At 32.3% G+C, this 21969-nt stretch overlaps 1 protein-coding gene across 1 annotated transcript in view; it reads left to right on the plus strand.

Annotated features, from left to right (window-relative positions):
* The window catches only part of LOC118197948 (uncharacterized), a 350563-nt gene that overhangs the window by 196928 nt on the left and 131666 nt on the right, over positions 1–21969 (plus strand). The window lies entirely within an intron of this gene.

The raw sequence follows: 21969 nt of genomic DNA on the forward strand, positions 1-21969 counted from the left end.
AAGCAATGTGTACGTCATTGGAAGAAAAACCACCACAATGCACACCAGACGAGCGTTCACGCTATTATGATGTGTCTCTGTTTACAATATATTTGAAAATCATTTGCTTTTATTTGCCCCAGATGTACCTGTTTTAATCAATAATCTACTCTTGAGATGTCTGAATTTGAGTTATGTAAACTTTTACTGTGATTTTGAAAGTAATGCCAGCAATTTTTAGCTTAGTAAGTAAATTATTCATATTACTAAGTGCTATGATCAATTAGAAAGTTATCTATCGGAAAAAAATATCATTTAAAAGTCTGTGCGCTTTTGGCAGCCTTAAATACTTGTTAATAATCAAAACAAAAGAGAAACACGTAAAAGTGAAAGTCTTGCAGATTTTTTTGCTTCTGATGAAGAGGGACCTGTGCCTTTTTGCCCTCGAAATTGATTGAGATATTGACTAAATCTACGCCAAACACAAGATTGTTGCTCACAAGATTGTTGTTCTAATTTTATGTTTTTATAAGCTTTGTTAATATTATGTTATTATTATTTTTTATTTATTTTTAATAAAAATGATTTGCATTTTTATTATTTTATGTTTTTATAAGCTTTGATAATTTTATATTACTATATTTTTTTGTTATTTATTTTTAATAAAAATGCGAAGCATTTTTGGAGAGTTTTGTAAGTATTGAATTCTGTAAAATTACGTAAAGTCGTACCTTAGGTAAGAACGTAAAATTCCGTTAAAGGTTACGTTATGTCGAATTTGTAAATACTTTAAGTGTAATATAGTAAGATGCTACAATATTTATTATTGTTATATATATATGTATGTGTGCACATATGTGTATACATTATTTGCGGGGTAATACATTTTAAGTGAAATATCGTGCAAAAATATTTATTAGGATATAAACTATAAAAGTATGAAAATATATAAAAGAATATGAAAACATACTGATATAACAAAGTTCAAATTTAAAAATGTCTTGTGATTTCAAATTTAGCTCTGTAGCTGCAGGTTCGTGGTTGGAGGTGAGTGGTTGTGAAGAGAAATCCTACTTTCTGGTTTACAATTTAAGTCTTGCCAACCCATCATAACAATGATCCGAGTTTAGCGACCTTGAATCCAGGTATAAATGCTTTCTCCTTTTCAATAAATTTTCGCGCTGGCTTCCCCTTCGGAAAGAGAATTGTTTTGTCAATTTTAAGCATTTATTCAGGTAAATATTCCCCATTTTCAGTTTGCTAGCAGCTGGGGAAACTTACTTACCACGTCTGTACCTTCACTCGTTGCCTCCACAGTGACTTTGTTGCTGTGTAGATCTGTTGTCGTTTTGAATTGACGTTTTGAACTACGATTACTATACAAAAGGTTTACTCTTTCCGGTCAAATATGTTTAATGTTACGGATTTGTTTGTTGTCACAGGTTCATCATCTGTTCCAAAGTTGTGTCTCTGTTTATCCTACTTCTGTAAATGTGACGTCAATGAACTTGAACATTGGGAAGAGCCAAACTTTTTCTGCCTACTAACCTCGGCTAGAAATACCCACCATCATCTTACCATTATCTTTGAATGCATTCCCCGTACGTGATTTCAGATGACAATTATAAGTCTTTATCTCTAGACTTAGTCTTCTAGTGAATAATCCAAAATTTTGAGTCAGATTCTCGATCCAGTGGAACATCAGTTGCTACATTTCTGAAAATAGGTCCTGCCAATCCTTCAACATTACCACAATCTCCATACTTTCTACAAAGCGAACGTTATTCTTCACTATCACATTAACTGGCGAATTCTTGATAAAATTTTCCCATCTTCATAAATAGGAACTTTTTTTAATTTTTCTTTTAAAATACTTGCGGACCCTCTGTTTTTAGATTTATTACAAAGGCATTCGCTTTCCGTTTCAAATCTCTGTTTAAGCATGAATAAAAAATGAAAAATAATGATAATGAACAAGTGATTAAAATATCCGGGCGAATATTGTTTGAATGTGTGAAGTATGGGTAAGAAAAATTTTGAATTGCTTATTGAGTTCTTATCCCTGATTGATAGGTTTCAGTTTGAATTCTGCACCATTTATGTAACTGCAAATTTAGGTAAGTCTACGGATTACTGTATACCTCCTCTATAAAACAAGTAGTTTAAGACTAGCAAGCATTTTAACAATTCGGTGCAACTGTGGCGAAAGATGCAGTTATTCTCTCATATAATTGTGGTTTTCAATACATTAGATGAACTGGCATGGGAGACTGTATACTTTGAAAATATGCCCTTAATCTTGAGAAAAAAAGGGCGTTATGTAGCATAAAATTTCAGTATCAGTTCAATAATCTTATAACTGGAATTGCTATTAGAAATTTCATTTGTATTTTAATATACACCACGCGCAAATACGCAGTACATAAAATACGATTTTTAATTCATAAACAGAAATTGGGAAGGAAATATCAGCTTAATAAATTCATCAATTTTATCATTAAATTTTTTAATCACGGAGAAAATCGTTGCAAACTTATAAATTAAAGGAAAGAAAATTTTACCCATTATTTAATGATATAGAATATTTGAAAAGCTGTCGGATTTGATTTCTAAAGAATTTCATGAATTTTTTAACTTGTTATAAGAAGCTTCTTCTGCTGCTTTACTGCAGCTGCTACAGCTGCGTGGGATAGCCGCAAATTATTGTTATTATTATTAGTTCTCAAAAGTAGATGTATGTCTCAAGATCTAAACATGAAAAATACTTTTGTGATGCAGAATTTCGCTATAGTATTGACATGAACTCTACTTCGTTCCGCCTGGATTTTTTGACATTGATTATCAATAATTAGAACTGAGGAGTCGTTGCATATACCTTTTTATAAATAAATTCAGTTGATTGCTTTTCATCTTTAATACATAGATGTCTCCCTATAATGCTGATATAATTTAGCTTCAGGAGCAGTTCTTTCTTCTTTTTTTAATAATATCGCATTCTTTCCTTTCAGTCCTTCATTGCTTCTATCGCCATTATTGTTTGTTGACACCTGATTACTTCTCTTGCATTACAGGATCTCTAAGCTTTTCGAAAATGTACGGATAGAAGCTGAACGTAGTCTCCGTTCCCTGAAAAAATAAATGAAGAAAGAAAACAGATCGCAAATGTCAGACAAAGTCATTTTGCCTCCTGGCTGAAGAACCGCATAAGGAACGGGAATAGTATTAGGGATTCTAAGATGTGACAAGGAAATAGGACTTAAGTTGGAAATAGGAATTGAGATAAGTTTATGTTAATTAACTAGTTATTTTATGCTATGAATCTGTACTCTCTTCCCGTTTTCCTGCCAGAATGCAAATTAGCTCGCGTGTACTTAAGTGAGGGTTTGAGATTGTTTAGTCAGAGCATGTTTCGGCTCCTGAAGGCTACGTTACTAGTTTTTATTTCCCGATATCATTCTACGGCATTGATTTATTCTTGCCGATTATGATGGATCGCCGGTATAATGGACAACTGCTCGTTTTAATATCTCTGTGTAGCTTGCATAATAGCTACTTAGCTTTAGTTCAATTTAAAATTCTACTTTTGTACGCACACCATAAATGCTGGTTGATTTGTAAGCACTAGGTGTGCGTTCTGTAAAATTTATCTAATTTTAAATGAAATGGCTTTTTTACCTAATTCTTACGTTTCTGTTTGCATGTCTAGATATAGCAACAAGTCGCTTAAATCTAAGATAAAGTCTTCACTTTGCGTAAATTACCGAAACACGTTAGACTCTACAAAGTACTTAAAGGTTGTAAATAAACCCGAACAAGATGTTGTACTCTGAAGAGCATTAAGCTGACTGTGTATCAAAAGGAAATTTAATAAAAATTGAGTTTTAGAAGAAATAGATGAAAAGTCGATATTTAGTTTTTATAGAAATTTAACGACATTAAACGAGTTATTTAAAACAGTTAAATATTTAAACTCTGACAAAACTAGCAAAGATTCATTGAATAAATTTGTACGTGTATAATATTAATATCAGTAACACTTGAATAAAGGTAAAATTAGGAATTAGGAACGTTATAGTTTTGAGAGTTTAAAAATTTAGTAAAATTTTAAGACGGATTTGTTTGAATCATAATAGAAATAGTTTATCAGAAATTTTCTGAGAGATTTAAAATGTAACTAAGCACCTATAGCTAGATTTTACGTGAAATGAAATGTAAACGAGGAAATTGAGAAACTGACGATCATGACTAGAACAACGGTTCTTAAAGAATTCGACAATTCCTTTCATATGATCTTTATTTTACTGAAATTCTATTAAGCTGTATGGTATTTTGATTACATTTCCGTACAGCCAAGACTAGAAATGGACTTAAGAAAACTTGACATGAATTTAAGTTATATAAGTTGAATAAGTTATATAATATAAAGAACTGAAACTTTCTAAGATGTAAGTACTAACATGAGTACATGGGAAAATTGATATAAAGTTTTGTGACGGTATTTCCAATAGAAATCTTTGCTGATAACTGCTTTGAAAGCGAGCTCACTTAAGGCCAAACTTATGATATATTTATGCTAATATTTATACTTTGTGTCATGTTATTGATAGAAATTACTGTATCATTGGCGGAAGAGTTCCAAATATTATGCATTCAATTCTGCCGTTACTGTGCGAACAGTTAGTCTAACGTGGCATGAAGTTTATACACAAACCTAAAGTAACACGAGAAAAGACAATCAAAATTCTTAATGCAGTGATTCAGAATTGTGAACTAATCCATTTGACGCACAGTTCTTAAAATGGTCTAGCACACACCTTTGGAAAGAAAATGGGTTAATATGAACATTTCGATTCGAATTACTTAGAAAAATGTCGTCCTTCTCTATTCTTTATTTCAAATTTTGAAAGTTCTTGTTTTCATTTTGTTTTCTACAAAAACTTCCCTTTAAATTTACCTGGTGTTCGTGGGATAGAGAATTTTATTTAAATTTTTCTTTCAGATTAATATATTTACTTCCTTACACAATTTGTAGCATCAAAATGTTGCTTAATAGGCAAACATTGTTGTTTTTCCCATTGTATTACTCAGTGCATTACAAAACGTGCTCCTTGAAAAATTATAACCATACATTCTTTACCATTCTGTATATATATAAAAGAAAGAGATAAAATTATATAGAATTAATATCAACTAAGAGTGGCAAACTATTATCTAATAAGAAAGCAAAAATTTAAAAAAAAATTGAAGCAAAAACTTAAAAAACAAAAGTGAAATAAAAATAGATTGATACAAAATAAAACAATAATAGCAAAAGAAAATAACTAAAGCATTTTCTGAAAATTTTAAATAAAAGTAAATAAATAGGAATATATTTATACAAAATTTAGAGTTTTTGTGACGGAAAAGGTTTCGAGAAATTTAAAAAAGCAATAAAGAGGATGCAACTTGCTCCGACTCGACTCGAAAGAAAATATATACATAATATACAAAAATATGATAATAGAAGAAAGACAATAAGTCAATATTTTGAAACAAGGGGAATATTCCTTTTGTTATTTCAAAACCTATTAACTTAGCAAGTAGAATGTTTAATAAACTAAGAATAAGACAATTCGAAAAACCAAAATTACAAAAAATGTAAAATTGCTTAAGCTTTGCAAATGCGGAAATCGTAAAACATATAATAGAGAAAAATAATTCTTTATTCGTTAATTTCGCCACATTTTACACGACATTAACAGTATTTATTAATTAAATAGTTTTTAGTTTTTGTATATATATGCAGAAAATCTTTATTTGCCTATAAATATTTTCCACTTACAATAATTCTTTACATTTTTCTGGTTAGTAGAGCATTTTTAATATCAATAATTTTAATTTTATTTGCATTTAATAGCACTTTGTTTTTCTAACATGCCTTTAGCCAAAATGGCCGACATTTTTACATTTGCAAGAAAATAAATTCTAAATAAGTCTTTTAGTATTTTTTGGCTTTTGTCTAATTTATTGTAAAATTTGGCGTGGTTCTTATAACTAGAGTTTTTTTTTGTTTATATTTTTGTTTTAATGCAATAATGTGTTTTTATTTTTTATTTCTTTTGTAGTCTGAATTCGCTTTCGGTTATATTCCTGACCCCTTGAGAACGAGGAGTAAAAATTTTGTAAAAATTGTATTTCGTATTTAATTGTAATTTTAGTTTTCTTGTTTATTCAAATAGTCAAGAAGGACGAAACGTGTTTTCAGAACCCCTTACTTGTTTCTGTTTTAATGGTTTACGTAATTATCTCTTGATGAGTATGTTTAAAGGTTTAAAGGATTAAATTTACCACACACACACATAATATATTAAAAGCAAAGGAAAAGACGAAACACTGTAGATGCGTGATTGAAGCCCATATTGAAGAAGAATTTGATTGCGTAGTATGCTAGTAATGCTAACTTGGTAATATCTAAAGAACTTGGCAGTCGAGGCAGTTTTAATTCCATTTTTATTTGCAACTGATATTTGTGGACACAATCACTTGGCACTCTAGTCGTGCCTTTCCACAGAAGATTTACATTTTTGATATTATTGAGATAGAAAGCAAGCCAGCGAAATTACATCTTAGCACAGTAGAGAGCAAAAGCTGAAGTGCGTAGTTATGAAAGATGGAAACACGGCGAAGAGAAATGTTTTGGTTTACAAAGGCAGTTTCAGTTCTTAATTATTACGTCATCAGAGTTGCGCGGGCCATAGAGTGATCTAGAAATGACGCAATGCAGAGAAGTTACTACGATTTTAGAATAGAGAGGAAGAATTAATGTTTATAGTTTAAACTATAATTTCGATTGAAATAATTTTATCTTACATATATGTATATCTCAAATTGTACTCTTATCTTATATATTTATATATTTATTTTATATATATATATGTGTGTGTGTGTGTGTGTGTGTGTGTGAGTGTATGATAATTTTGAATAGTAAGATAAGAGTACCATTTGAGTCGCAGTTATGGTGGAGATGGTGATAAGAGTTAGGTTGGAATTGGACTCTTCGTCAAACAGCCAAAAGATTACCCCAACGCAGTTTCATATCTCGAAAAGTATGCAACAGTATGAAAAGACAATAAAAATCGCGTCTTATATTTAATAAAACTATAACGACCAATTTACTGTAAATTTTACAAATCTTCTAGGTCACAAAATATACCATTTGGACTAAATGATATTAAAAACTATTATTTGAATCGAAAAATGCTGTAAAACGTTTAATCGATATTCTAAAAGAGTAAAACGTTTTGTAAAATTCCCCAAAAGTTTTAAAATTAAACAAAAAGGAAGACTTAAAATAGTTCTTTTATTTTTTTTTAAAACTTAGAACGTGTTCGAAAAAAATGGAGCAATTATTTCAGCATTCAAACTGGGAGCTTGGAACTGAAGAGAGAAGGTTATCATTTAAGGTTTTAATGATTCCTTAAAGTGAAACACCAGCAAAAGCGGGAAAATGCGTTCTTGACATTGCTTGTCTAACAATTAAATAATTCCAGTGTTGTCGTATAAATGTCGTGGGTGACAAACAGAAGATTTTTAGAATTCTCAGAAACAACTTTATTGTGTCAAGGTGAAAATTTAAGTTGCGAAAACGTAAGAAACCAACATATCGGGAAATACTAAAAATATTTAACGTTTAAAATTAAAATAATGGCAGGAGTTACGAAAAATGATGATAATAAGTTTAAAGCTGAAATTCTTCCCCCACTCTCATCTCCAGAAACTTTGAAAATAAAACAGTTTTGTTAATAAAAGGAAGAAGACATAATTATCATACAGAAACTGTACAGGAAAAAGGAATTTTTATGTATAAACAAATAAATAATAAATCAATAAACAAATCAATATTTTTTGATTCAGTGAAGTTGATTGTGAATAGTGTTACTTAGAACTTTTGTTCGAAGTATTAGAATGCCAGTGGATTAATTTAATTGCGTTAAAATTGAAGCCTCTTCTTTTTTCGTAAAGATCAGTTTTTTTGTAATCAAAAGTATATAAGTCTAAATGGTTAATTTCTTTTTGTGTAGAATTAATTTTATTTAGGACTAAATTAGAAGAGTAACTATTGTGTTCTGTTTTTCCAAAATTATTTATTATTTTAATATCATCAATATATCTAAAAATATTAGTAAATAATTTTCATCTACTAAATTAAGAGATTTTTGGTAATGATATTCCTTTGTCTAAAAGCAAAGGTTACGTATATCGGTGGAATAGAAAGAAACCATAAGAATTTCGTAATTTGTTGAAAATTGAATCGCTAAACAGAATATAGTTATTAAAAAGTGCACCATTAAGGTGTATTTTCCGAAATAATCGGAAGAACTTCAGGAAAAAATTTATAAAAAGTCAAACACTATTGTAAATTTCTGTGAATGAAAGAGATGTGTACAAATTTTGAAAATCCTAATTTTTTTTTACTTCAACATTTTTAAAAGCAGAGAAAGCAAGTATGTTATTACTAATAATCCAATTATAAAGATGCTTTTTATTAAGAGATTCAAAGAATTTTTTTTAACGGTTCAAATTTTTTTTAAGCTTGAAATAAAAAAAGATTGTCTATTTCCTTTTTGTAATTATTAATACTATTAACAATAAAACGGAATTTGATTGGTAATTTCTGAAATTTAAGTAAGACACATAGGTTAGAAAATTTATTGCAATTAGGTAGGACTGAAATTTTTAGGCTGCGGTGACAAGCTTTTAGTTTGTTGACAATAAAGGGAACGCTGGAATGTGTTCTATTGTAAGCAAATAGGCTGCTGAAGTTCTTTTTCGAAAGCGAACTATAATTTTTTTTCCTAAATGATGCGGAAATTGTTACTAGTTTGTTTTGTCAAGTTTAGTGATAGTAAAGTTCTGCTTAACCTCAAGAACTTTATTTTTAGTATCAGTGCTGTTAAGGAAAAAATGCAATTTATGATACTGAGAAAGTTTATTTTTGATACCATTGAAAACAGAGTCTTTCCATTCTAATATATATATATATATATATATGTTGTATGAACTTAAATCCATTTAGGTTGTATGAACTTAAATCCATTCAATACGGTTTAGGAAATAAATTATATATATATATATATATATATATATATATATATATATATATATATATATATATATATAAACTATTATAATTACAAAACAATTCTTTTGAAAGCAAAATATAAACAAGCCTAGTATTTTCACGCATTAAGCTGCAGAGAAATTATCATTAAAGACATAAAGTAAGAAATTTAAAACTAATATTTCACAAAGACCAAAAATTGAAATTCAATATATATATATATATATATATATATGATGTACCATCTTTTGTCCATAATAAATAGATCGTTGAAGAAATATAGATGTAGTCATAGCTTAAATTATCAGACGATAAGTTTAAAAAACAGGATTCGTTTATTATTATTCAGGAGAAATAGCAGTTACAAAATCAGATATCCGGAGTAAATAAAGAGAATTACTAATAACTTTTGTATGAAGTTTACTGCATAGTTGCATTAAAGGAAAAGCCCCCGATATTCCTTTGCGAGTCCTTTTATAGCCTCTGGAAAAGCGGAGCTTCCAAGAAATGACGTCAGCCAATCCAGTTCGCTTTAAATATTTCGAGAACATTCTATAACTGTACGTGTAGAAAAGGCGTGAAAAACAACTTTACTAAGGGGCTGTGGATTTAATTCCACGTACTTTCAAATAAGAGAACGTCGCCATTAAAAAATGAAGAACATACAGTTAGAATTTTAAGTGTATTCTTGACTATGGAATTTCATTATTACATATATATATATATATGTAAGTTAAAAAAATAAACGAAAATTAACCCCGTCATTCTTCCTCTCTATTCTAAAAATCGTAACTTTTCTAAACTGCGTCACTTCAAGATCAACCCATCTTGCATGACTTGCGTAACGCTGATGACGTAGCTAACTCGGAACTTGAACTCAAAATTTTGAGAACTGAAACCTTTCTAATCTAAACCAAAACCTTCTCTTGGTGAGCCCCCATATTGCATAATTGCGCACATTTAGCTTCAGCTCTCCTGCAGTCAAGATGCTCCTTCGCTCCATTTGCTTTCTCTACTATTAACTGTGCCATTATCTAAAATCTGATACTCTATATAACATTGTGTGGTACTTATTGTACCCATGATCATGTGTGACGAAAACATATGTTTTCGATAATTATTTCGCATCCGCCGATAGAAGTTAGACTGAATTCGGCTACGTCTATCTGTAAGTCTTTCCTTCGAGGTGTCATCTTTCTAACTATATGCGACATAAATGTAAATGCAACCCGCCTTCAAACGATTCATCGTTAATAACAAAGGCACAGTGAATACCATCTGCAGAATAATCAGCCAGATAACCGCCCTGGGGCAAGACCTATGCCAACCCCACTAATTCAGGGTCTTAAGTGAATGTAAGTACTCCTCTGCATCTAAGGAAATACAGTATCTTCCTTCTGCTAAGCGCATGTACCTTCTTTATTAATAGCATTTATGTGTCATGTCATGTATGTGTTATGTTAATAATTTTTCTTTCTTTTTCTTTTATTTTTTTCTTAAATGTGTAACCAGTATGTTATGTAACGTATACCTTGCAAACCTAAAATCTGTAATACAATATAAATAGCCAATGTATCTCTCATCTGCCCCTGTATGGCAATGTAATAAATCTTTTAAGATCTCAATAAACCCCCGGTAGATAGGGGAGGGCGCGGGACATATGCCTGTTTACCTCTGTTAAACACCAGGCGTCCCCGTCCTCTGTCACCTGTCACCTGTAAATGCAACCCATCCTTCACACCATGGAAAAGGGGTTGTAGCACACACCACCTCTCAGCACGGCTTCCATGAAAAAATAAGGCCAGTAAATGTCATCCATTCGTCTAACTACGGAAAAGGAGTCTCGGGCCACACATCATGGAAAGATGACTCTGACATAAAGGATCAATATTATGTGTATACGGATGGTTCAGAAGTTGACGGACAAGTAGGCTGTGGCATTATAGTAACTAAGAACAAGGAAACGCTGATAACATGGAAAGGTCACATGGGACAGAATAATTCAGTTTTCCAGGCTGAAGCAATTGCGATTCGTAAAGCTATCGAGTTAACAAGCCGCCCAGTAGGATCCACTGTTAATATTCTTACAGACAGCCTCTCGGTCATATATGCCTTACGAAATCCCAGATATCCTTCTCCTATCGTAGCGGAGATTCAGGACACGCTGAAGGAGCGTTCGTCGACAATGAATATCCTCATATCTTGGATAAAGGCACATGCCGGCATTCAATGTAATGAGGAAGTCGACAGGCTAGCAAAAGAAGCAGCTCACAATAGCGATGCACAAGGCGTAATTACCAAACTCCCGTGGTCTCACCTTAAAAAAGTGACAAGGACAGCAGCTCAGCACCAGTGGAATGGGACTCTACCGAACAAAGCAGGAAGACCTATGAATATTACCATAAAGTTTCTCTCGATCGTCTCGAGTCATCCCCACAAATAACGAGATTTTTGACGGGGCACGGGCTTTTCCCCTCCTATTACTATGAGAGAGGAATTGCAAATACCGAAAGTTGTGTCTGTGGAGGCATTAGTAAACCAGACCATTACTTGACCCAATGCCCTCTAACCGCACAGTGGCATGTGCAGCTTCCGGAACAGGCAACTTCTCATAAGCGTTATCTGATCAAACAGCCAGCATTTCGCATCAAAATATGCAAGGTAATGCAGAAACTGGATCAATTGGGAACAGATTTGTGCAGTGTGGAGTAGTTCCCTGTCAATCTCTCTTCTCTCTCTTCTATCTTTTTTTTATTAATTTCTTTTTACATTTTTTATTAATTTTTTTTACATTTTTTTATTATTTTTTATTATTTTATTTTTTTAAAATTTTTATTGTATATATTATGAAACATGTATGTATTACGGACCACTATATATATTATGAAACATGTATGTACTATGGCCAATGAAAATTATTATGAACTATATATGTATTATATAACAGGCTCAATATATTATGAACTATGTAAGCCACTATGTATTATGTAACAGGCTCAATATATTATGAACTATGTAAGCCACTATGTACTATGTAAGCATGTATATGTATGAAATATGTAAGCAAGTATTATGAAAGATCTATGTATTATGAACTACTTGTATATAAGCATGTACTATGAACTATGTAACTATGTAAGCATATATTATGAACTATGTAACTATAAGCATATGTTATAAACTATGTAAGCATGTATACAGGACCAATATATGCCCTTATAGGCCGCATGAGGTGTTGCCCCGGATAGTTGCGGAACCTGGACTAGACCCGAATAGTCTTAGTAAGCCGCACGGGTGTCCAGATTCTGCTCTCAACTCAACTCAACTCAACTCCCAGGACGTAACGCAGAGAACCATCGTCAGTCTAATGCAGCTTACTCCAAGTCATCATATTAAAATGAAGTCGACAGGATGCCTCAAGTGCGGAATAGAACATTATTCCCCAATTGGATTTTGGTAAAATATCTACGACATTAAAAAAAAGTGTGTTTGTTCATCTCCAAGTCCAAAAGTTCTAACGTTTAATGAAACGAAGTGTGCAATTTGCCTCGGCCATCTGTACAATATTTATAAAAGCATGTTTTAAATCATCAGTGAGTTATCGCTTAGGAGATTCAGCATTAGAGTTGCTTCAAGATCCTTGTTCTATATTTAATGCGGTTCAAGTATGTACGACAGAAAATTATTATTTTTGCTTCTGCTTTCTCTAATAGTATTTTCGTTATTCGAAAGCTCAAAATTTTTATCTTCGTGTAAGCTTAAGTTTATCTTGCAATGAGACTAAATTATTAAATGTGCTGCAAACTTCAAATTTTGAGTTTAAATTTTGCTTAAAGTTGATTGTGTTGTTTTGCAAAAATATGAAATTATTGTTCAAAAGATTAAAATTTTTCATAATTATGTGTGATAAAATTATATAACGAATTTTAAGATTTTTTAAACTATTTTCATAGAAGTTTATTAAGTAAATAATGATATTTTTGAATTTATGTTGAAAAATCTTGATTTGTTCATAAGAATTTTTAAGTGAGTGAAATAATTAAATTAAATTAAATTAATTTAATTAATTAATTTTAAAATTTAGACAAACTTTGAAGGCTCCCACTTTTACTTTTTTGTATATAATTATTTTTAATATAATGGAGTGTGGTTAATTTTTTTATGGAATGTTACAGTGCAGTTCAAAAAAGCCAGATGCCTTTCAACAAGGAAAGGTAGCCTTTATAAGTAACTGCTGTGACCATACCTTAAACCAATGGTGAAAATTCATGAATTAATTCATTAATGTGGATTTGCCTAATAGATGGAAATGTTTGTATTAAAAAAAGCTGTGGGGGAGTCTTCCTGTTTGACAAAATAAATAAATTAGATTTGTCAATATAATTATAGCAATATTATTTCAACTCATATTTTGAATAAAAAATTAATTACATTATAATATTTTGACATTTCTTGTGATTTTGTAAAGTAGCTTACAGATGTCTTTAAAATGTTTATATTGAGAAGTTTTAAAAGCCTCCTCTGAACAGATATAAATATGAAGTTTATTTATTTTCTTATTTTATATTCACAAAATTATATGATCCATATTATTATTACTGAAGGTTAATGTAGAATTTTATTTACAAAATTTAAAAGATTAACTTGAATATACAAGTTATATGCCATAAATTTTAATTTTTGTGTATTTTTTCGCCTTCAATTAAGTAAAATGAAAATTTTTATGGCCATAAGTTATAAATGCAAACTTTGATAATTATACAGTACTAAAAGTGACCTTTATCGAGGAAGGGAGTTTTTTTTAGGTTGTATTGTATTTACGCATCCCAAAGCCATCAGCAGGTTGTTACTCTGATTTGCATTGTAGAGGACTTTCTCATTTTTTTTATCAAAGTTTATTTTGTTATTGAATTGAATTTTGTTACTTTTCTATGCATCAAGTTCTAAATTCCATTTTACATTCTTTACAATTAAGAAAAGGTGGATTATTTTAGAAGTGTTAAATAATTAATTTTAATACAAATTTTATGAATATGTAACAGAACATTTTTGTTTTATATTGACAACAACAGTTTTTACGAAAATCGTTTAAGCTAAGGCTTGAAGAAATATTATGATTATGACTATAACAACGATTTTAAGATAAGTAAACTTTTACAGTTATTTCTAGAAAACTTCAGAACATTTCTTACAGTATTTTCATAGAAAAATGAAATTGCGATTAAAAATTTCAACAGAATTTTTGACTTGCATTTACTGTTAAAAATGATATTTACAAGATTTTGTTATTTAAAAAAATTATTTACCTCTAAGTTTTATTATTTTTTTTCACACTTGTATTTCCCTTGTTTCCCTAATGTCTTTTCTGTCGCCAAGTCTCGTAAGATAAAAAAGTATTTAAATAAGCTTTATAATTTAATGTACTAATAGTCTCTTAATTCCTCGCTTTAATTTGGGTATTTCGTTTTCTTTTCTAAAAATTGCAATAACTTTCCTGGACTGCATCTTTTCTAGATCAGTCTAGGATACATGGCTTGCGCTACACTGATGACGTAGCTAATTGGGAACTTGAGCTCAAGATTTTTAGAATTAAAACTTTTATAACCTAGACGAAAATTTTCCTCTTGGCGATCTTCCATATAGGATAAATGCGCCCTCTTAGCTTCACCCTCTGTGTTGCTTGGACCCCGTTTTGCTGCGCTCCCTTCCTACTGCAATAATATCAAAAATATAAATGTTCTTGAATAGGCACGATTAGAGTGCCAAGTAAACTGTGGCCACAAATGTGGATTTAAATTGAAACGGAATTTAATCTGACTCGACTACAAAGTTTCCTGTTTATTACGGATTAGCATTCTACGCAATCAAAATTTTTCGTCTTCAGTACTGATCTACGTTCTACGCCAAACAACACTGCTACGCTTCTGCATCTCAGTGTTCTTTCATCAGTACTTCTAAATTTTGTTTTAATTACACATACACATATATAATATATATATAATGTTTAATATTTTTTGCAAAGATTGCATTCTGTTTATTACGTTTATAAAGATTACTTTGAATTAACATAAAAGAAAGCGAGGGTGTCGGGGAACACTTTACTCAAGCAAAAAAATATTACTACTTCTCACCCTAATAATAATATCTCACAATTATATAAAAAATATGTAAACTAAACGGATCTGCCGCATTTCTAATGAATTCTATATAGTGCATTAGCATCAATTCATCTCACTTAAAAATCTATCCACTTGACTTAAACTGAACTTACCAGTTTGACATCATTATTCTTACTTGAGTAAAAGACAAAACACCTTATTATTTATTAATTATTGTTAATTGATCGGGGTTGGTTTGTTCCCCTTCAACCAATTTCCGATCAATGACGATAATTAATACTTGGATGTTTGATTACTTTTCTATTTTTTTAAAGTTTCCATTTTAAATTTTTTCATGATTCATATTTGATGTTTCTTTTTAAGAATTTTCAAGAATCATTTTTAATTGCATAAGTTACTACATCCAACTAAAATTCTGTTAACTTTCTCAAAGGAGATAATATACTCAATTAATCCATTAGTAAATAAATTATTATTTTATTACTTTGCAGCTTTTGCTATTTTGTATTAGGCAATTTATTACGATTTGTTAATATTTTTACTTTAATTCAATCTTTAATATACACTCAAGAGCCAAAACATTATGACCAGCCCTACATTTTGCGATGAACGCGCCTGGATGACATGGAAGGCACGTGATCAGGTGGAAGTGGTATTTAACTGCTGCTGGAGAGTTTCTGTGTGTGATGGGAAAGGCTGCGAATCTAAGCGACTTTGATAGAGGGCAGATTGTAATGGCTTGAAGGCTCGGAACAAGTATTTCCGAAACTGCACGACTCGTGGGTTGTTCGCGATCTACAGTTGTTAGTACGTATGAAAAGTGGATGAATGACGGTGAAACCAACAGTAGACGACATGGTGTTGGACGTCCACACGCTATCAAAGAAAAAGGTCGTCGGAGACTGTATCGCATCATGAAGCAAACCCGGAGCCAGACAGTGGCTCAGCTGACAGCCGAATACAATGCAGGGCCAAGTAGAAAAGTATCGGAGCACACTGTTTAGCGGACACTGTTGAATATGGGGCTACGCAGTAAACGTCCCACTCGTGTGTCTTTGCTGACCAAGCGTTATCGCCAACTGCGCCTGCGCTGGGCCCGGGAACATCGCGACTGTCCATGGATCAGTGGGAGAGAGTTGCCTGGTCAGATGAATCACGTTTTTTCATTCATCACGCCGATGGCCGTGTCAGGATACGCCGTCTTCCAGGCGAACAGTTGCTCCCTCAATGCACAGTAGGTCATACACATTCAGATGGTGGCGGTATTATGCTCTGAGGGACGTTCTCTTGGGCGTCTCTGGGACCCGTTATTGTGGTAGAACAGACCATAAATGCTACAGGGTATCTGAACATCATTGCGGACCAGTTGCACCCTTATATGGCCTCTGTTTTTCCAGTTGGAAATGGAATGTTCCAACAGGACAACGCCCCGTGTCAGAAGGCTACAATTGTGTTGGAGTGGTTCCAGGAACATGATGCTGATTTCCAGTTAATGTCCTGGCCGCCTAACTCACCAGATCTCAATCCGATAGAACACATTTGGGATGACATGGGACGGCAGCTCAGAGGTCAAAGACCACCAATTCGCAATGTCTCGGATTTGCGTGACCGTTGCTACAACATCTGATACAATCTGTCTCCGTCCATCTATCAAGGACTTGTGGCATCCATGTCAAGGCGGGTTGAAGCTGTGTTGAGCACCAAAGATGGCCCAACTCATTATTGACAGGTGGTCATAATGTTTTGGCTCTTGAGTGTATATAGATAATACAGATAAAAATATAATTCAAATAAATAGATGAAAATATATTTTAAATTATCAATATCATCTTAAATCTTAATTTTAATTTAAGTATTTTCCACGTCTATTCTAATAATAGTAATACGTTTTCCTGCACTGCGTGATTTCGAGACTAATCGATGTCATATAACTCTTACAGTATGCTGTTGATGGAAGTGAAATTAAAACTCAAACAACCAATAACGATTTTACAGCATTATTAATTATCCAGGCAATGCTCAGAAACCGAAACTAATTCTTTCTGTATTAAGATTTTATTCTGAACACAAGTCACTTGCTTTCTACACTTCGGCCTAGATGGACTGCTGCTTGTTGTTTCCCTTCTTACCGCAAAGATATCAAAATGTAAACGTATTGAAAGGGGCACGAATTTTAGAGTGACAAGTTGTATATGGTCGAAATATGCTTTCTGAAATAAAGATGAATATTTAAGCTGCCTCGGCTGTCAAGTTAGCTCTTCAGTATGGATGTTCCTACATCATGATTACTTCTAAGCTTGCAGGCCCGCCAGTTGAAAGTCGCTGAACACTGATAGTTCGGTCCGAGGTACGAAACCCGTGAACGATCTGGCTGCATTTGCGTTTTCGTAGTTTTCCCCATCTGTAACGTGTATACGAGATAGTGTCCCTTAGAAATTCCTCCACGAAAACATCTCTTCCCTTAGGCAGATAGCCCTCGAGTGCTTGGCAGTAATCGAATAAGACAAAGACATTTCTAAGTTTGCTTCATTACAGACACACTCACATGGATACATGCATTTATATATTCATAATGCGTGTATATATATAATGCATGTATGTATATATATATATACTGGTATATACATATACTGGTCATCAAGATTAAAGGATAATGGCAGAAATAAAACGTAACTGATACTTAATGAAAAAGTATTAATAGAAATCTGTACAAAAGCGTTAGTTAACATAAATTACTATGTTTAGTAGTTAATTATTAACAAAATATTGAAATTAAAATCAAATTTATGGAAATTGGAAAATCACAGAAACGTTAAGTCACCTCGGACAGATATGCATAACTCACAGCTTGATTTCGCATACTTCACCAAGGTGTTAAGTCTTGTGGAATTGCACTCCACTCTTCTAAACGTGCACTTTTCAATTCCTAGAGGGTCTAGGGAGGAATTTGACCGCGGAAATTTGGTGCCCTAAGGCACCCCACACATGCTCAACCAAGTTCAAGTCGGATGAGTAAGATTGTCAATCCATTCGAGTGATATCCTTTGTTTGCAAGTATTCTGACACCACGTATGCTCGTTAAGGCCGTGAATTGTCATAAATTAGCAAAACCTCTGAACTTAGTCTGAAGTCTAACTTGGAGTTCCAGTACCTCGTCCACATATCTCCGAGCGGCTATAGAACCTCCTTGAAAGATGTGCAGCTCCAGTGCGGCCTTCCAGATGATTTCATGATTCCTCCCAAAACCATTAAACCGCGGTAACGGAAATTGGATTTTCCACTGACAAGGGAAGGCAAGTTGCGTGTCCTTTCGTGCTCTTTCCTCTTCCCAGAACAAAACACGTCTAAATCACTGTTCAATCTAGACCCGCCAGTAAACAACACTCGGGTCCAGTCGTTTTGCTTCCATTGAACAAAACAACGGCCCCAGTTTAAATGGGCCCCTGTGGATGTTAAAGTGAGTAAGACACAAACCATTGTTATTCTGAAGTACAAGCCCAATGTCGTTAAGCCTTCGCGTAGCAGTAGAATGGCTAATTCGTGTTTCTATGGCAGCCTAAAGCTTTAAAACCAAATCTGTTGTTGTCGCTTTGCAGTTTCTTATAGCTACAAAGACAGAGACGGTCTTCTGATTCAGTTTTTGCTCTTAGTCGCCTTTTACCGCTTGGACGTCTCTGTCTGTTAACTGACTCAGTGCTTAAAAAGCGGCTCCAAACACTTGATATGATACTTTGAGCGATATATAAATCTTGAGTGATCTCCATTTGTGTTTGACCTACCTCGATTCTACCAATTATTCGACACTTTCGATCTTTTGTTTTATCACAATGCGAGAAACATACATACATTTATGCAGATTCTTCATTATTTAATTTTGTAATTATAACGAAAAGCGATAATATTTAGTGGCAACAATTTGAAAAGTGAAACGGACATTTAAAATTTTCGACACAAAATGCCAAAATGAAATTAATAGCACTTCTGGGCTAATAAAGAAAGAAAATATTTAAATAAATCTTTTTAATTTAAAAAATGGAAGAACCAAAGAAGCAGACTGCAAAACACAACGTTTAAAACTTAAACTGATAGGCTAAAATCCGGAACGAAACGTTACTGTCTTGAATCCGTTTGTTTTCAAGAGAATGGGCGTATTCAACACAACTAATTACGTTAAAATATAGGAAATTCACTGACTTATTTCTAAAAGAAGTGGGATGTCTACAATATTTAATTACAATTCAATCAATTAATTCATTGAAGTATAATTAAATTATAATTTATTTATAATTCAATAAATATACATACTCCATTCCCAACGTAAGTTTGATCTTCTGAAACAATACTTATAAATAGTTGCAGAATATGCAGGGTGCGGCAGCGTACATAGCGTAATTTAACTTACATAGTACAATGACGTACTGCATGAATGCGCTCCAGCTCGTGCCGCATTCGTGTACTAATGAGCTGCCATTTCGAGTGTGACAGTTATATGGATCGGTGGAGTGCACAGCATTGTGCCTTTCCTGTTGAAAGTTATTTCAAAAATAAGTACTCTGTTATTGCTACCCAGCGTCTATTTCGGCAACATTTCAACTTGGGACGTCATGGGAAAGTTCCAGATGGACGGACCATTTTCACGTAGAGTAATTTCCCGTTTTGGTGACATTTCCTGGCCACCTCTCTCACCTGATCTTTCATGTGCAGACGTTTTCCTTTGAGGCCACCTGAAGCAAGAAGTTTCCCGAACATGTTGTGCCACCATTCCTGAGTTGAAGGATCGCATCAGAACTGCCGTCGGCAGTGTCCCAGGGAATACGTTACGCTGAGTTATGGCAAGCTCCCAACGCCGCCTAGATGAATGTGTTGTGCAGAGGGGCATCATTTGACAGGCATCATATTCAAAAAGTAATCCACGCAATGGGCAATGTCTTACACATTAATAAATGGCATACCTTTAACTATTAATTGACATAAGAGGTAATAAATAAATTACAGTTCCTGCCTTATGTGTGTTTTTAACATCCTACTATGAACGCTGCCGCACCCTGTACAATGCAGAGGCAAACGATATAATTTTTAATTTGGATTCAATAAAGTATTAAATTATAAGTACTTAAATTTTATTCAGGAGAAAAGTGTAAATGTTCAGAACTTGAAAAAGCTAAATTTTGAAACCTTTATTTTTTAATGTGAGAAATGGGAAAACAATTTTTGAAAAATACTGCATACAAGAAAATTTTTAGATAAAAAATAAAATTAAAAAATTGATAGGGCATCCCATCAGTTCCATATTAAGACAGGAATAGCAACAAGATTTACGTAAAGTAGTCTTTCGGTTTGATCGTTTGTAAATAAGCTTTAATTTGGTAATAAACGTATAGTTCAGTTTTAATTATAAAACACTAATAATTTTTTATTATTCCCGTCTACCATAAAATGAACAATGATAACTATATATGCTCATACACATATCCATTCTTATGCTTTCATTTGAAATATTGCATCGATAATAGTATATCATCTGATCATACAGTGCATCGGATTCACTAATCACAATCAATTAGCACAAATCACAATTCACTTAACAATCACAAAATTGAGTTTTTATAGGTAACATATTTTTAGAATTCCCGATAGAGATTTAAGGGTTTATGATGTTCAGTGTTCGATTTTCTTAATAAGAAGACCGGCCGTTTTACTTGTCATTCTCGTTGCATTCATTAAAAATTACTTTCATCATATTTGCCCCTCATAAAATTCAACAACAAAATAATAAAATCTTTAATATAAGCATAAATTTAGAATTCCCAATAGAATATTCACTGTTGTTAATTAATAATACATACCTTTTTTATATTCGCTATATTATTTTTACTTGCTATGTTAGTTTTTTGAAAATAATACACAACAATAACATTTGGTGATTTCCTTCTTTTACTTGAAAAGTGATTCAACATAAAAGTGAAAATAACACAAAATTGAGGATTGAGGATAATAATGTTTAAATTAGCTCATGACAAGAGCTCGTTTAAGTAATGAGCTTATTCTCGTTGCATTTACCATACTTCAAGGATACGTTTAATGCTTATGCGTCTGTATGTTAAACATGCTAGTTTAAAATACCATATTTGAGAAGTTTTAGATTATCCATTTTAGCCAAAATCTCATGTATTGTACCCATTGATATAAAAGTCTTAAATGTTAAAATTAAAAAAAAATTGGATTACATTTTAATACAGATTTTTTTACTAAAACCTAGAATTTACATAAAAAACTGGGCTTTAAGTAAAGTACCTCTTCAGATTGTCAATAAAGACTGTTACGGCTTCACGTGAAGTGCCACTTCCAGTTGTTCAGTTTTACCCAAAATCTAATCAACTCTTTATATAAATGTAGTAAGCTTAAAAAGAAAAATACAAATTTTTGAAAATTTTATATAATAGTTATTGTGGACTATACAATCATCATATACATACACACAGACCTCATTGTAAAAATAGTCAAACGTTTTTCTGAATCCTAATTTGTGCTTATTCACTGAAAATTCACTATCGAAATTTTGACTGAAAACGTTACCTCCCTTTTCTATGTATACAGGTTAGCGGGAGATAAGTACAATTTTTTCACAGTTAAAACACATACATATTGAAATATACATATTCTATATACATATTGAAATCGAAATAAATCTCCTAATACTTGCGCAATAGCTGCAAAGTAAGATAATAATAATTTATTTACTAAATTTAGATTGATTATATTATCTGCTAA

The sequence above is a fragment of the Stegodyphus dumicola genome, chromosome X2 (genome assembly GCF_044657685.1).
Source record: "Stegodyphus dumicola isolate Sdum_Otavi_A_Nest chromosome X2, ASM4465768v1".
NCBI classification, from domain to species: domain Eukaryota; kingdom Metazoa; phylum Arthropoda; class Arachnida; order Araneae; family Eresidae; genus Stegodyphus; species Stegodyphus dumicola.